The sequence below is a fragment of the Manis javanica genome, chromosome 10 (genome assembly GCF_040802235.1).
Source record: "Manis javanica isolate MJ-LG chromosome 10, MJ_LKY, whole genome shotgun sequence".
Lineage (NCBI taxonomy): Eukaryota > Metazoa > Chordata > Mammalia > Pholidota > Manidae > Manis > Manis javanica.
Window position 1 is genome coordinate 92,994,000 of NC_133165.1, and position 16,655 is coordinate 93,010,654.

The 16,655-nt window shown below is 37.6% G+C and overlaps 1 long non-coding RNA gene across 1 annotated transcript in view; it reads right to left on the bottom strand.

The window, feature by feature from the left end:
• Nucleotides 1-7,232: 7,232 nt before the first annotated feature.
• The window catches only part of LOC140843817 (uncharacterized), a 57,924-nt gene continuing 48,501 nt past the window's right edge, over nucleotides 7,233-16,655 (bottom strand). The window contains exon 3 of the long non-coding RNA XR_012121774.1: nucleotides 7,233-7,821. This is a non-coding gene — a long non-coding RNA (uncharacterized lncRNA). The remainder of the gene's footprint in view (nucleotides 7,822-16,655) is intronic.

The window sequence follows — 16,655 nt, forward strand, 5'->3', positions numbered from 1 at the left end:
TGGATAGTTATTCAGAAAGACCTTTATACAAAATATACAATGAACTGTAGCCTTTTATCCCTTTGTATTCGAAGGCATTATGCACTCAACATTAGAAAACGAGGAGGGAAAGGGTTATAATGGCGTAAAAAAGCAGAGGGATCCATCATGTAAAATTTGTGCTACACCAAGGAATTCTGACACTAGAGAGAAAAAAATCTGGTTTCAAGTTTGGCAGATTATTTTTTACGTTTTAATGTTCTTCTTTCTACTATAGTGATACAGTAACTATTTTTTGTTCTTGTGATAATTAAAACAGGTAACATATGAAAAGGTGATTTATAAACATAAAGCATTACATTAATGAGATACATTATATTATTTGAATTATATGGCAGAAAAGGTCTGGGGCATTAACATATAAGGTAAAACAGATATTATTTATTTAAGGATAATTTCAATGATGGGCCAAAATCTATACTTGCTGATTTGTACTGGCTCATGACAGCTGACTGTTACATTTTCAGGAATTATGTGAGCCCATTGACATAATGTTGGTAGCCTGAAATCAACCAAAGTGGGGGTATTTATAAGATGGAAATGGGCAAGTACTACAGTCAGTTTGTCCCCTTTTCCCCCACTCTCCTGAGAGGTAGATGACCAGTACATCACTGGAAACTCATTCTGTATGCTTGGGTTTAGTACTAGCAATCTACTGCTATATAACAAAACCACTATGAAATGTATCAATTTAATACAACAGCTACCATATATTATATTCTGTGCAGTGACTGGTCTCAGCTGGGTGGTCCTTCTAGTCCACTGTGGTGTCAGCTAGGGCTGCAGTCATCCAGAGGCTTGACTGAACAAGAATATCCAAGACAGCTTATTCTCAGGATTAGCAGTTTGTACCAACTACTACCAGAAGCTCATCTAGGGCTGTCTTTAGGAGCACCTAGGTTCTCTTCCACATGGTTCCTCAAATGAACTGGGCTTTTTACAGTATAATAGCTGAGTGGCTAAATGGGAGCATTCCAAATATGGAGATTGAAGCTACACATCTCTTACGGCCAACTCTTAGAAGTTAGAGTTTTATTTCCACCCACATTCTCTTGATCAAAATAAATCAGTGGCAAATAATTTGCCACCATATTTAATTCATCACAGATATCATATATCTGAATCCATATAAACCCAAGAGTATTCATTACTAAATTGGATGCAATATTTTTAATGATTCCCTCCCCTAACTTCTTTAACTAAGAGATAAATTTTACTGCTTTATGCTACACATTTTTCTCAAATAGAAAGTCTCCTTTAGTCTTGATGTTTTACCTATGCACCTGGTCAAATAAAGCAGACTACTGAAGATAGAATTTTAAGAAATTTTCTACATATCCTGTACAATGGATTTTTAAATAAGTGTACCAAGAGTTTGAAGAATGAAAGGAAGCTAATCATAAACTTAACAAGGAATTTTTTGAGTGGCTGGATGATTCAAGTTGGTAAGGTTATAAAAGGCAGTCTCACAGGCATCTTGATATAATAAATATAACTGGGTTAGATATAGACTGGAATACTAGACCACCATCCAATCTAGGGAAACCCTATAGGTCAGTAAACATCACAGAAAGAGCACAGGACATGGGATGTATGTCAGTTTTGATGCTCTCAGTGGCAAGAAAGAGAAAACCTAATGAAATGAGATTTATAATCTCACAAAATAAGAATTATTGAGTTTGGTGATTGTAGGGTTGCCTAATTTAATAGCTCAATAATGTCAAGAACTGTGGGCCTGCTTTTTCTTCTCCCTCTCTGGGCATTACCTCATAGTGGGTTACAATACATATGGTGCTCAGACCAAATCCTCACATGGCAAATTCCAGGGACAGAGCAGAAGAACAGTGGCAACCCTGTTTCCTACATCTCTCTCTCTCTATTCAGGAAGAAAAACACTTTCCGGATACCAATTACCAGATTTCCCTTTTTCCCTCATTGATTAGAACTGGTTCCCATTCCCATTCTTCAACCATTCACCAGCAAAGGGGAATGAGTTATCCACAGTCCAGCTGAGCCAATCTGCTGGGACTCTGGAAAAGACTCTTTCTTTCTTGAACACATGATTATCTGATATCTGAACAGAATGGCAGTTGTACTGGCAAGAAAGAGGAGGGATGTGGCTATTGGGAGCAACTGACTGTGTCTCCTGAGTTGATTCTTAAAATGGCAGCATGGTTCTGTGGAATTGACCCCTCTAGAGACATGTCTCCTTAGGAGCTAGAAGTGAAAGAACATGGTGTAGACCCTGGAGGTAGGTGTAGAGCCCTAGACAAATAGGCCTGGGCTAAGGACAGTGTCAGCTGAAAATTGAATGATAGAAAACAGTAGCAGATTTATAGAGCACTTATTATGGGCCAAGCACCATGCTAGGCAGTACCCCTTCCAACATCATATTTAATACTCAAAAAGGAGGATATTATTATCTCTGTTTTAGGAATGAGCTTTAGAGAGAAAAACTGATAAGAGTTAGCAAAGTTAGAAATTACAACTCACATCTCTAACTCCAAGGATGGTTTGGCTCAATGTCATGTTGATGAGAGCATTTCATGATCCAGCTATTACTAGATATCCTTCTCTCCTCATTTACCTCTCCAATATCCTCACCATCTCAACCACCCCACACCATTGAAAGGAAGGACGATGGTGAGCAGTAAGAGCCAGAAGCTTCTAAATTTTCTAATATATACCAATCTACTGTCTCAAAGTTCTGTTCTGAGGGAATGAGAAAAGCAAAAAGCAGCCATACAAACAATGGTAACAGTACATTGCGGTCTTTTATTTAATGTCACTGACCTCATCAATTTGACCAATTTAAGGTGAACTGATGATGGCTGGATGCATCAATATCAAGGGTGAATACCCTGAATACTCAGTTTAAACCCAAATTGGTTTTGAAATTCAGAATTATTTTGATATTGGATATTTTCACGGTTAATGGTACTGAAAGACCTCACTGCATTAAAGCTTTGACCTCAGAAATTTGGTGAGATATAGAAGCAGATTACCTGTACGTACTTATTCTTTCGAGCTGTCTGATAGAGAAAGCAGATGGATGATTGACCTCTGCTACAGAGGACATTTCAGCAAGAAAACAGTCATTAGACTCCTCATACAGCTTTTTCAACTAGGCAGCTGAGTTTATCAAAGATTATTATGTTTTCCTCTGAATCTTCAGGAGGCCACTATATAAAGGCTCATCTCTGGGAAACATTTTAAGAGAAGCTTGTTCTAGGAGGTTTTCTTGGCTGGGGAGGCAGGTGTGGAGGTAGCCAGGGATCAGTTTGGCAGGATATTTTCAGCCCACAGATTAGGTTGTTTATGCACCCCCAAACACATTCCCTTCTATTAAAGAGAGTGAAACAAACTTACATCACTCCCCATAACATTTACTAACATATAATGCTTCTTTCTTTGACATATAAGCTATTTTTCAGGATGGCAAACATCCAGAAGGAATTGCAAAATTCAAGCAATTACTCAGATTCTCTAAACCCCAAATATTTAAATATTTGTTTTATTAAAATATTTTGCAAATGGCCAGGTAATTATCTAGGTTTTGAAGTTTCATCCTAAAAACAATGACATTTAGATGGTGCTTCAATTTAGGCCTGCATAAGTGGTGTCATATTTATAACTCTCTTTTTTTTCCCCTTGCAATGTCTGCTTTTCAGTAAAAGAGATCAGGAACTTGATGATCATGGATCGTGAAACAAAGAAACTGCAACAAGAAAAACTACCCAATGGTGCCTTTATCCTAGTTTTTCTTGGCTCAAAACATCTTTAAAAGTGGCAAGCCTTCCCCCGGGGAGATCATCCAACCAGCAGCTTTAAAAAATAGTGCTTTTAGAAGCCTTTGGTTGTGAGAATGAATTGAGGTGATTACTAGGGTGCTTGTTTGGACAGAGTGTTTGTTCCATTAGTAAAATGGCAGCAGTGAAATATGGAAGAAAAACACATTTTAATAAAAGGAAAGCAACTCAAACAAAAACACATTGCACTGGCTATAGTGGCCCTTAGGTTCTGGTAAATTAGGGCAATTGTCCCCAGTGCCTGTGTGTGGGGTATGTGTGTGGCACAGGCACGCACTGAAGAGGGGGAGGGACCACACTGCAGCTGGGCATCTGGAGGAGAAAAATCCCTCCAGCTGTTGCCAAACAAGAGTGGGGTCTCATTCATACATAATGCAGGCCGTCAATTATGCATGCCCATGCATATTATCAGACATGTATGTCGCAGAGGGAACAAATAGCCATTTTCAACCTTAAGTCCTTGTAGGGAGGGTGCAATGAAAGACCCTTTTGTCCTTTTGTGTACTTTGAAGGTGGGTCTGCATCTAGGTCTGCAAGTAGGGCCTGGAGAGCAATCCTGACTCCACTGGGGAGCCCTTTTGACCAGTCTGGAGAGGAAATGTTTCGAAGCCTCTGTTAATAACGTATATATCTGATTATTAACTCACTTCCACAGGAAGCACAAATTCTGCTTAATTTCTCTTAGATTTATCTTAGATTTCATATACAATACCACCAGAAAAATGTATCTTAAGCTTTTTCACCACTTCCTCTTTTTATTCAATCTCCTTCAGCCATGTGATTAGGAAAAAATTAACATCTGGCTTTAAGAGGAAAGTTTTAGCTTCCAAAATGGACCAGACTTCCTGCTCTATCTTTTCAATCCCTTTTCCTTTGGACTGTACCCAGGGGGGGTGGGGGGAATTCTGTAAAGGTAACAGCAAAATTTTAGAGCTGCTTTCTAAACTAAACCTGCCAGCAAAATTTCACTGAACTGCCAAATTGTGTGGTATCTAAAGATACTATACAATTGAGAGGTATCTGAAAAAAATTAAAAAACTGCTCAGTGTACACATTTATCAAGCACATAAGTTGTGAGTATATATGATGAATCTATATGGTCATATTTATTAACATACCTATCCCCTCTTCCTCTGTTCTTGCTGCCTCTATAGTAAAGACAAACATATTCCATAGAAACTCTGATCCCAGGTCAAGGGGATTGGTTTAGGGTTTGCTAATGAAGTGGGATATTTTTTGGGGGGGACAAAGAAAATGACCTGATATTCCTATTCAGAGCTGTAAAGTTCCAAAGATGTTAGCCATAATGTTTTCCACATGTGGCAAAGGGAAACTGAATCCGAATAGTTTTGTTGTCCTTGGTTGAAATTTTTTCTGAGATCAACTAATATTCTTTACTTAGGTTCCATGAAACATCCAAGTATCCTCATTCATAATAAGTTATCTTCTATTTAATCTAGCTTGAATTGAGTCTCTGTCCTATGCTGGGAAAAGAGTCCCAAGTAATAGAGCAGCTATTTAAAAAGTATGCCAAACTTTGCTCCTGGTGTGGATCTGTGCTCCTCACTGTGAAGACAGGCAGCTATTAATTAGAGAAAAGACAAAAGAACTTCAGCCAAAGGTTGTTTTAAATTCCTTTTTTATCTTTTACTAGCTCTGTGTTCTTGGGTAAATCACTTAAACTCCGATAATACTATCTCCCTTTTAGTATTGTTTTTAGATTTAGAAATAGCACGTGTAAAATAGCAAGAGTATAATAGGTATCCAATGAATAGTAACTATGCTTTAAAAATAACTATTGCAATTACTTACAAAGAACTCTCAAAAGTATAAAACTACAAAGCAGACTCAGCTTATTAGGTGCACTTTTTCTTCTTTGCTCCCCTCACTCTTCCCTCCTTTCCTTCTTCTCTCCCTTTCCTCCTTCCTTTTTGGTTTATTTCCCTTTTGGATAACCTGAGATTGCACAGGAATTCAAGTATTCACTCACTTGGTTGTTAGGAAGTTCCTAAAAGGTTAGTGGAGAACACCTTTTGAACACAAATTCTTGCCAGAACTCTTTTCTCTATTGTTTTAGATCCACTGCTTCAGGGGCCAGTATTTCCAGTATGACCCTTTGTCTTAGGCTGGGGTCCTCAAAGATCCAGTACATACCAGTGGTTAACTGGGAAGAACTTGTGGGAACAACACCTGTGTGGCTGAGGGAGCAACAGGGTTGGGCAGCAGAAGAGTCTGTGATGCAGGTGCCTCTTCAGCTTCAGTCTGCCTCCCACAGAGAGCCTAGAGCTGGGAGAGCCCTTCAGAGTCATTCCCCATAGAGGCAAGGTAGCTGGGCTTCCACAATGAACCCCAGGTTTCAGGCCACTGCAAGAGAGGATGTGTCCTAAGGCAGATCCCTTCAGCCAAGGGCAAACTTGGACAGGAATTCAGCAGCCAGCACTCCCAGCAGCTGGAAGAATGGGTCCCTGGCACATCACAGTGCTCACCAATCTCTAATTGAGGAGTATGTCTTTCAATTCATCACTGTAGTTAACTGAAAGCAAAGGGCTCTTTATGCAACAGAGGAGTCAACCATGTAAAAGACCTTAACAATGTATTTTTAAAATATCACTTTTTGGTTCCTTAATCACAGAGTACTTGCTCACTTCCATGCTTTGAGAAAAAATATTCTTCAGTCACACTCCACTACCAGGCTAGTACTCTTTATGAGAGAACACTATAGTCTACTGTCCAAACAAGGTGCTACATTCCATGTGTTGAGGCTGTCACCTCCATTTTAAGATAGTGTATTTTAAATCCCTACATGGACTAATCCTAGGAAATGTATCCAATAATTTCTATAATCCAAAAGGCCTGTATTATCAGCACAGGCTGCAAAAGGATCTGATGTATTAATACTGATGAGGCAGGAAATTCAGGGCCTTTAAAGACTGGATGTAATGGATTAATACAGAAGAGAGGACTAAATAGAGGGGATGTAAAATTTCACCATACTTTATATCTCATTTAAAATAGGATGACAATGTACTTAATCATTATAATCAAGATGGAATTAGTTCTCTGCTGAGGACATCTGAATGATTCATTATAGGGTTTATTTGGATCTCAAAGCCAAGGCTTACCACTGAGAAGTTCTGTTGTGGTATTTCCACATGCAGGACTTTGTCGAAGACTCAATTATTCTTTCAGTTACTGGGCTTCTATGACACTTAAAAGTCATTCAGTAGTTGTTCTATTTATGTTTTCCAACAATTCTTTTTTTTTTTTTGATACCACTGTGCCTATTCAAAACACTGGTCAAATGATTAAGCTCACAGTGGGAGGAAGTATTAAGTTGTTTGGCATCATGCTTTTCAAAAAACTGTATTGATAGGAAAGTTATACTTTAAGCTATTCATGTTGGTTTATGTGCCATGGCAGATATTTGTGGGTTTGGATACCCAAAATTTCCTCTTAGAAACTATTGGCCTTCTAGTCCCATCCACATGGTTACCTTAAGGAATACAGTTTTTTATAGGACCATGCCCTGTCCCCGTCATGGCTGATTGTTCTACGAGTGAGCATCTGAGCAACATGGGGTCAATGTGTTCTCTTCCCAGAACTTAAAAACTGAGGTGTGCCAAAAACTGGAGAGTGTGCCATTATGGAGAGAAGCAGAGATAAGAGAAAATAATACACATGGAGAAAAAGAAAGAGTGGGCAATGCATTAATTTGCTATAACAAGTAACCACAAACTTGGTGGCATAACACCAGAAATTAATTCTCACAGTTCTAGGGACCAGAAGCCTCAATCCAGGCATTGGCAGAGCCGCACTCTCTCCAAAGTCTTGAAGGGAGAATCTTTCCTTGCCTCTTCCTGCTTCTGGTGACTGAAGGTTTTCCTTGGCTTGTGGCGGCATACACCAGTTTCCACCCATCTTTAGTATTTCTGCATCTGAGTCTTTGTATCTCCCAAATCTCCTCTGTTTCTCTCTGATAAGGACACCAAATCATTGGATTTAGGGTCCACATAAATCCAGGATTATCTCATTTTGATATCCTTAGCTAAATCTGTAAAGACCATTTTTCCAAATAAGGTCACATTTACAGGTCAGTTCCTGATGAAATTATCTTTTGAGGGGCCACTATCCAACACAACACAATTCATTCTCAGTCAAGGGTGATTTGGCCCTCCTGAGTCATTCTGCCGGGAACCACTTTTGTTTGTTACTACCTGGGCAGGTGGTGATACTGACATGATGAAGATGGATGCCAAGGATGCTGCCTAACATCTTAAAATGTACAGGACAGTCCCCTACAACAAAGAATTATCTGGTCCCTGATGTCACTAGTATTGGAGACACCATGCTTTAGACATGACTGTTGTGGTAATATGCCAATCTGATTAATGCTGTGGACAAATGTAACGAATACAGTGAAATACTCCTAGACTGACCTTACATAACTGGCTATCTATCACTGAGGGTAGTTATTACCACATAATTTAATAAATAACCAATTACAACTAATACAACTGCTGTGAAGCAGAATAGTTATCTAGTTATTTCACAATGTAAAGTCACACAGTTACCAAAGATCTTATATTCTTATTTTCACAAGCTTAAGATAAATATTTTCCACATTTTAATCTTTCTAAAATCTGACATGTACATGATATATGTATTTAATGTGTATATTCAATATGGAATTGATTTTTATTTTGTCTTAAAAACCATTGTTAAAACGATGGTACTTCTTAAAATACATATTATCTTAGAATCAGAGACATATATTATAATATATATTCCCCTCCTAAAAAAAAACTGAGGTGAGCAGAAAACAAGTGCTCTGTAAGCAATTTACTTCTTTTTTCTGGAACAAATTGCAAAGTCTTACACAGAATTAGAATTAGAATCTCTGTAGATGAGATCTGGAAGCAGCATTTTACACACTTCCCTTTAGATGATGTAGCAGGTGTTGAGTCTCCAGACTTGGAGATTATTGATATGAAGAAAACACTAGGTTTGGAGATAGGGTTTTAGTCCACTAATTCTCTCGCCTTGGGTAAGTTAATTAACATCTTTGGTCACTACTTTCTTCATGAGAATGGTGGTTCTCAAGCTTCAGGGTGCATTAAGATCACCTTGAGTGATACAAATCTTAGAGAATCTATGAGTTCATGAAGATGTAAGTTAATAGATGAATAAATAAATGGGACAGAAGGGACAGCTCTTTGTTATAGCAGAATGCCAACTACTACATATATAAGGAATGGTGGAGTTAGAAAATCAGCAATAAACACTAAACAAGGTGGGAAAAACTGCATGAAGAACAAGACAATTATATACATTCAAAGTATCTCCCCACAGTTACTTATTAATTACAAAGTGAAGAACAGTAGTTTTATGGTAGATAAACCTGGCAGACACCACCTTAATTGAGTGAATAAAGCTAATATCACCAACAATGGGACCAACGGACATCATGTGCCTACTGATATCATGCACCAAGAGCACAGTGACACTTTAGTGACATTCCTGCCCAAAATGTATAACCTAAATTTAATTATGAGGAAACATCAGACAAACCCAAATTGAAAGGCATTCTACAAAAACCCGGCGTGTACTCTTCAAAAACATCAAGTCTGAGAAACATACAGAAAGACTGAGGAATTCTCGCAGATTAAAGGAGATTAAAGAGACATGACAACTAAAGACAATGTGTGACCCTGGATAGGAGAACTGACACAATGTGAATATAGACTGTGGATTAGACAATAGTAGCATATTAAATTTCCTGATTTTGATAATTGGACTATAGTTATGTAAAAGAATGACCTTTTTCTTAAGAATCCATATTAAAGTATTTAGGGATAAAGGAACATGATTTCTGCAATCTGTTCTCAAATGTTTTTGAGAAAGAAAAATCTTTCCTTCCTTCCTTCCTCCGTCTCTCCATCCCTGCTTCCTTCCTTTCTTCCTTGACAGAGATAATAAGCAAATAACATAAAACGTAAAAATTGGTCTGGAGATAGAGGAGTACTTAATGCTATCTTGCAACTTTTCTCTAAGTTTATACCAAAGAAAAAGTTAAATAGTGATCCCATTCCCACTCTTTCCCATGTTTTGGAGATGAATACTAATTGTGTGTTGCAACAAATAAAGACAATAAGAGCAGTAAGAGTGATTAAAGTTTAGTTCAAAGAGTTTTTTCTTGATTAAAGATTTTTATTGTTTATCTTTAAGCTGTTTTGAGAGGCAATTGGCACATTCATTACTAGAAGCTGAGTTCATGCACTTGAAAGGAGGGACAGTAAATGCATAAAGAGCTTTGGGGAACTTCTTTGAAAATGCCTTAGAGTAGGGGGTCTCATATTTTAATGTACATAGCTATCACCTGGGGATCTTATTAATGCAGATTCTGATTTAACAAGTCTGGAGCAAGTCAAGACTCCACATTTCTAATAAGCTCCCAGGATGCTACTGTTCTGAACACTACACTTTGAAAAGCAATTCTGAGTCAAGAGCACCTGTAACCTGTTTTTTGTAAAGTTTTATTGGCACACTTAGTCATGTCCATTTAGTTACATATTGTCTATGGCAGACTTGGGTAGCTGCAACAGAAACCAGATGGCCCACCACATTATTATCTGGCAGTCAGAAAAAGTCTGAGGTCCCTTGGTTTACAATGATTAAAAATTACAGAATCTGGAATCAGAATGTCTGAGTTTGCATACTGGCTTTGCCACATATTAACTTTGTGCCCTGGGTCTGTCAGCTTCTCTGAATCAGCTTCCTGTTTAAAGAATGGATAATAATGGTACATGCTTCATAGAGCTGTTGGAGGATTAAGCAAAACAATACAGTTAAAGAACTTAGCATACAAATGTAAGTGTGCCCAAGATACCTAGGGAACATTAAGTCTAAATTCCTAGGCTGCACTTCCAGCAATCTGATTCAGGAGGTCTTGGGTAGGTACTGGGAAACTGTATTTGAAACATGCTTCACAATGGATTCTCATGCAAGATAGCCATATAGCTCCATATGGAGGCAAACATTTAGCAAGTTCTTATGTTCACCATATGTTAATACCCACTTCCTCCTCACTATCTATATCATCCCCAGGCAAGGGAAGCTCTGTCGTCTGTCTTGCATCCTCTCTGACTCCAGGTGCTCCAAATGAGCCGGCCCTTAGTCCAAGGTTTGTTTTCCAACATGTCTCCATGACTCCAGCCTTAGACCTTTGCTCCCAACTTATCAATAACTCTCTGGAATGAACTTTTTACTCATTTCATACTCAGAATTCCTTTTGGGTGATTATGATTTCTCCCTCTTGCATATCTCTTATTGCCCTCCTTTGACTCCCTTTTAAGATGGTGGTGCTCAGAAGCTCAACATGGCTGTGACCTAGATTCATCTCTTAGGTTGGCCTTGAAAATCATTTCTATGGAGGAACTGTAGAGGACCACTGAGTATGGAGAAATAGTTCCTATTGGCACCTCCTGAGGACAGTGGATGGAGCAACTGAATATCTGATCCACAGGTGATGTAAGAAGGTTACTGTTGATTCCAAACATAGGGCCTCTGCTTTTGAAAGTACTTTATTACAGAAGTAGTAGGTTTAAAGTGTTTTGAAAATCAATGTTATTCATATCTTAGTTTACAACATCTATTCACTAATGTAACAGTGGACTTTGCAAAGTTTTCTCAACTGTCCCTCACTCTACCCATACACCAACACATATGCAAATAAAAAACCTCACTGATTTGAATGGATTTTGGTATTTCTGAAGAAAGAGAATATAAAATGAATATTAAAGGTCTTATTATCACAATTTCTTAAGAATGTTTTTTCCCTTTCAAGAATTCAGTGCTATCTAGTAATTTTTCATTATGTACCAGTAACTGGCTTAGAAGTTAACAAAGTCAGACACTGAATCTTTTTGAGTAGCCTTTAATATACCAATCACTGGAGGAATAAAAGGTGTCATTTCTGAAGACTGAGTCAGAGAGCATTGGAGCTCACCGCTGAACTAACTGAAAGTCACACTTTAATACCTCTTTTACAATTCGGAATTTCTACTCTAGATCTGCCTCTGACTCCTGTTTATACTACTCTCAGGGTATGATTTTTTTCCCTCCAAACAAACTATATCACATAGAATACTGTGCTAAATAGAAGTCCGAGATACTGTGCAAATGCTTTGAGTTTTCCCTATATAAGGTAAAAAAGAAGCAAGATGTGTATTTGCCTCATCTAATTGCCAGCCATAGAGACTGCTTTAGTTTAAGAAATTGAAGCCCTGACTATACGTCCAAACTATTTTGACTTGAAATTCACTTAACCAAGCAGAAATGGTTACATTTGGTTATGGTTTTATATCTCATTATTCCTTTTTTGCACAAGATGTGGTTTTTTTTAAGTTTCTTTTTCACTTTAAGCAGCATGTTGAATTATAAATTATTTTCCTTTCTTCCTCTCTATGATCTCACTCCCACTTCATTCTATAGGCATGGGACATATTTGTGCATTAAAGCAAAGGGGTGAAGATGAAAAGTCAACAGAATAGAGAGAGTCATATTTAGGATGATGAGAGCATGTGGAAGATATTTATGTTGTATTTGTACATCATATTTTTTGGAAAGTCATAAAAACCTAAATATGAATAAAATAGAAAAAAAAATCAACATTCCAATTTAGAGAAAAACTTAGCATCAAAGAAATGCTGTAACTTATTGATTACTTTTTGCCAGGCTGTGGGCTAAACAATTCATTCACTTGCTCATTCATTCACTTTTTCAATAATTAAAAAAAGAAATTGGTTGAGAGCCTGCTCTGTGTACTTAGTACCAAAGGGCTGAGGATAAAACAAAATTCCTCTTCCAATGAGAGAAGACTTTCTAACCTTGGAAGAGAGACAGTAAGCATAGAAACAAATATATAATATGTTGAGTGCAACATAAAAGGGAATGATGGGAGAGGAGGGTAGGCATGTCATTAGGCTATTTAACATAGGCTATTTGATAAGCTGGAGTTTGAACATAGATTGAAGGAAGTACAAAAGTGATTCCTGAGGCTATCTAGGAGGAAGAGCATTCTAAGCAGAGGGAAGAAAGAATGTGGACATGCTTGCCATATTTGAGAGGCAGTATGGCAGCTGGTGTGACTGTAGTAGACAGAGTAACGGGGAGAAAGCTAAGAAAAGAATCGAGGACAGGGCTGGGAGGTAGATCTTGCAAAGCCTTAAAGTCATGATAAGGACTTTGGAATAAATAAGAGAGATGGAAAGCCATTAGAAGCTCTAGGGCTTGGAGCAAAGAGGGATGTGATCTGAATTAGGTTTTAAAAGGATTTCAGGTTGATATGTTGAGAGAAAAAAGTGAAAGCACAAAGTTATAAATGAGAAACCATTTAGAAAATGTTTGCGATTAATGTCTAGGCTGAGAGTGGCAGAGATTGCCTTGCTATTTATGAAAACAATTCCTCTTCCTCCTAGACACACAGTAAGACTGTATTTCCCAGTCTCCTTTGTGGCTGGATATGACCATTTAACCAACCTCTGACTAATGCAATGCGAGTAAAAGTGATGTACATCACTTGCAGGTGTGGCTCATAACATCTCCATATGCAGCTCTCCATACTCTTGCTTCTGCAGCTTCAATGCCAATGCTGAAGGTGCAGAGTCACAAGTATGAAAGAGGATGGATCCCAGAATCACTGCAAAGATGATAGCAGCCTATTGATCAAGAGCATAAAACAAACTTCTTTGGTATTAAACCACTGAGGTATTGTGATGTAGCATCTACTATTAACTAAACTAAGAAGTGATGGGTTGCTTTTCCTTGGACCAAAGTGTTAGAGATGCAGGTGGTGAAGAGTAGCCAGATTCTACACATATTAGCAGAGTAACAGGATTTTCTGAGGATTTGGATGTGGTATAAGTAAGAGGAGCCAAGGATGATCCAGATGTTTTTGACCCGAACATCTGGAGGAAAGTATTGCCATTTATTGAGATGAAAAGACTAGAGAAGGGATAGTTCTTGCAGGGTGGAAAATCAACAGTATAGTTTTGGACATGGTAAGGTTGAGATACCCTGATGTTATTTTCATAACTATCTTATCATACAAATATTGTTCTCTTCATTTTTAGGATGAGGAGATAGAGGCCTGGTGAGGCCAATAATTTACCTAATGGAATGTGTTAGGACAGGAATTTGAATCCAGCTCTCTGCAACTCAGCACCTGAAGTGAGCTCTTCACCACTCCAGCATACTGTCTTTTTCTAGAACGTATCAGGAGAGGAAATGCACCCAAATATATTAAATACATTTAGCAAACAGAAATCATTACAATGATGTGATACTTTCTGATTTAGCTAATTTAAAGAAAAGGGAAAGGAAGAGGAAAGAAGGAGGAAAACGAAATGATATATAAATTACTGTATTTTTAGAAAAGCAGAACAGATGCCTCTTTTACTGTTTAGACTGAACTGTAAGGCTTAGTGCCTTTAGATACAGAAGTGCTGAGAGCATGGTGGGTCAGCTGAGTCCTGAAGTTGGAATGATGATGCTGCAGAATCCAGAATTTAGATGTAAGACAAGAAAAAAAAACAGGCATATCTCAGCTGATTATACTATAGAACATAAATCAGATTAGCAACTTGATGGCTAATCTTCAGTGAAGACCTTTGACAGTCTGGATATCAGAGGTCCCCCACTTAATCTATCAAACTATGAGCTGTTATTCCACCCTACACAGATGACATCTTAAGGATGAGCAAGGAGAAAGAAAGAAAATTCTGAAAGTCTGAAAAATTACCTGAAATACAGTGAGTCATTAAAAAGAGACTATTTAAATGGAAACATATTGGGACACCATTATTTGGTACATTTAAGATCTGTCTCCTTGTCTCCCAGTGGAGTTAGGGTACATGAAGAAGATCTGATCCTTTATATAAAAACTACATAGAAAATTTTTTTTTCTTTGCCTCTTAATTCTCTGTGCATGGTACATTTGTGGCCCAGAGCTTTGGATATACCATTCGCCAGAGTTTTTATTCAACTGCTACTCTTCCTCTAAGACTATAAAGACAAATGTGTAAATAGAGCTAATTTTCTGCTCTGTTGTCCAAGGAAATTTAAATTTTTTGCTAGGGCTTTTGGGTTTTGTTGTTATTTTGTTTTATTTTAACTTGAATGTGTCTAAGAATTAAGGAACCCTTAGGTAAACCCTTAGGTAAAAGGGAGGGTTTCCAGTTAACTATGGTAGCAACCTAGTGAAATCAATAAATTCAAACACTCTCCTGAGAAAGATGTACAAAAGCATCAGTACATATGAATTATTGTGTACTTGATGCCTTCTGCCCCTCTCTACTCACTTACCCCCCATGACTTTGCTCACTCTTCTCTTTCTGGATTCTCTGTTTGTTTTGTGGATCTGCCATCAGTGATTTGGTAAGTGTTCAACTTTCACCTGTTCTTGAGAGAGAGGGCATCAGACTGTCCTCCAGGTCTTCTGGAAGAACAGTGAGAAGTAGCCTGTCTCACACCATTAGTCTCAAAACCTCTGGAACTGGTCTGCAGCAGTAGTGAGTCTTTTCCAGGACCAGCTCCTATGTGGAAGGGCTCCAAAGTACCATGATGGGAGTGGTTAGACCCTGAGGGTTTCATTTTCATAGTAGCAACAATAATAATAAAATTGGTGAGAGAGATAAGAAACAAGTAAATAAGGGAAAACTGACCTAAGTACAAGAACTAGTTTTCAAAGGAAAAGCAAATGTGAAGGCCTATCACTCAAGCAGTAAAACAGAAAGGGAGATTCCATATCAGGAAAATCACATTCCAGCTATTCCATCTGCCTTTAAGCAAAGTCCAGAAGTAGAAAAATTTTTGTTTAAAAAACAATTCTGTTTTGATACTATTTACATTTGATGTTGACTTTTTAAAAAATATAAAAATTATCAAATGTATGCAAAATAGAAAGAAAGGTACTTTCTTAAATTAGTAAATTACTAGTGATTTACTAATCACTAAGTACAGGTACAAAACTCTGGTGAAATGGTATACCCAAAGATTTGGGCCATGAATTTACCATGCATAAAGAATTAAGAGGCAAAGAAAAAAACTTTTCTATATAGTTTTTCTGTAACTGATCAGATCTTCTTCATGTACCCTTACTCCACTGGGAGACAAGGAGACAGATCTTAAATGTACCTGTTATTTGAAAAAAATAAGCAAAAGACCTTCCACCTTAGAAATGGAAATATACCTAGGACTAAGAAATTTCTTAATATTTGAGAAGAATCCCACTTAAATGATATCTGCAACAAACACATGCTTTGTGGTTGTTACTGTTAATGTTGTTAGAAATCTACCTTCCTTTCTGGTTATTGCCTAATTTTTCAAAATTGAAATATGATCAACATATAACATCATATCAGTATGAGGCATACAATAGAATGATTTGATATTTGTATATATTATGAAATGATCACTACAATAAGTCTAGTTAACATCAATTAGGACACAAATTTTTTTTTTCCTTATGATAAAATATTTTAAAATCTAGTCTCAGCAAATATACAAAGCAGTATTATTAATTATAGTTACCATGCTGTATCTTATATCCCCAGGACTTTTTTATTTTGAACCTTTAAAAAACACCCATTTTGCCCACCCTCCATCCCCCATCCTGGCAACCCCCACTTTTTTTTCCTTTTTCTGTACAGCAGAAGGCAAGCACCCAAGTAGGAACAACTAACCCTGGCGCTAACACAGGGTTGGGCCACCATCCTGCTTCACTGTATGAATGCTTATTGTGGTTCCTCC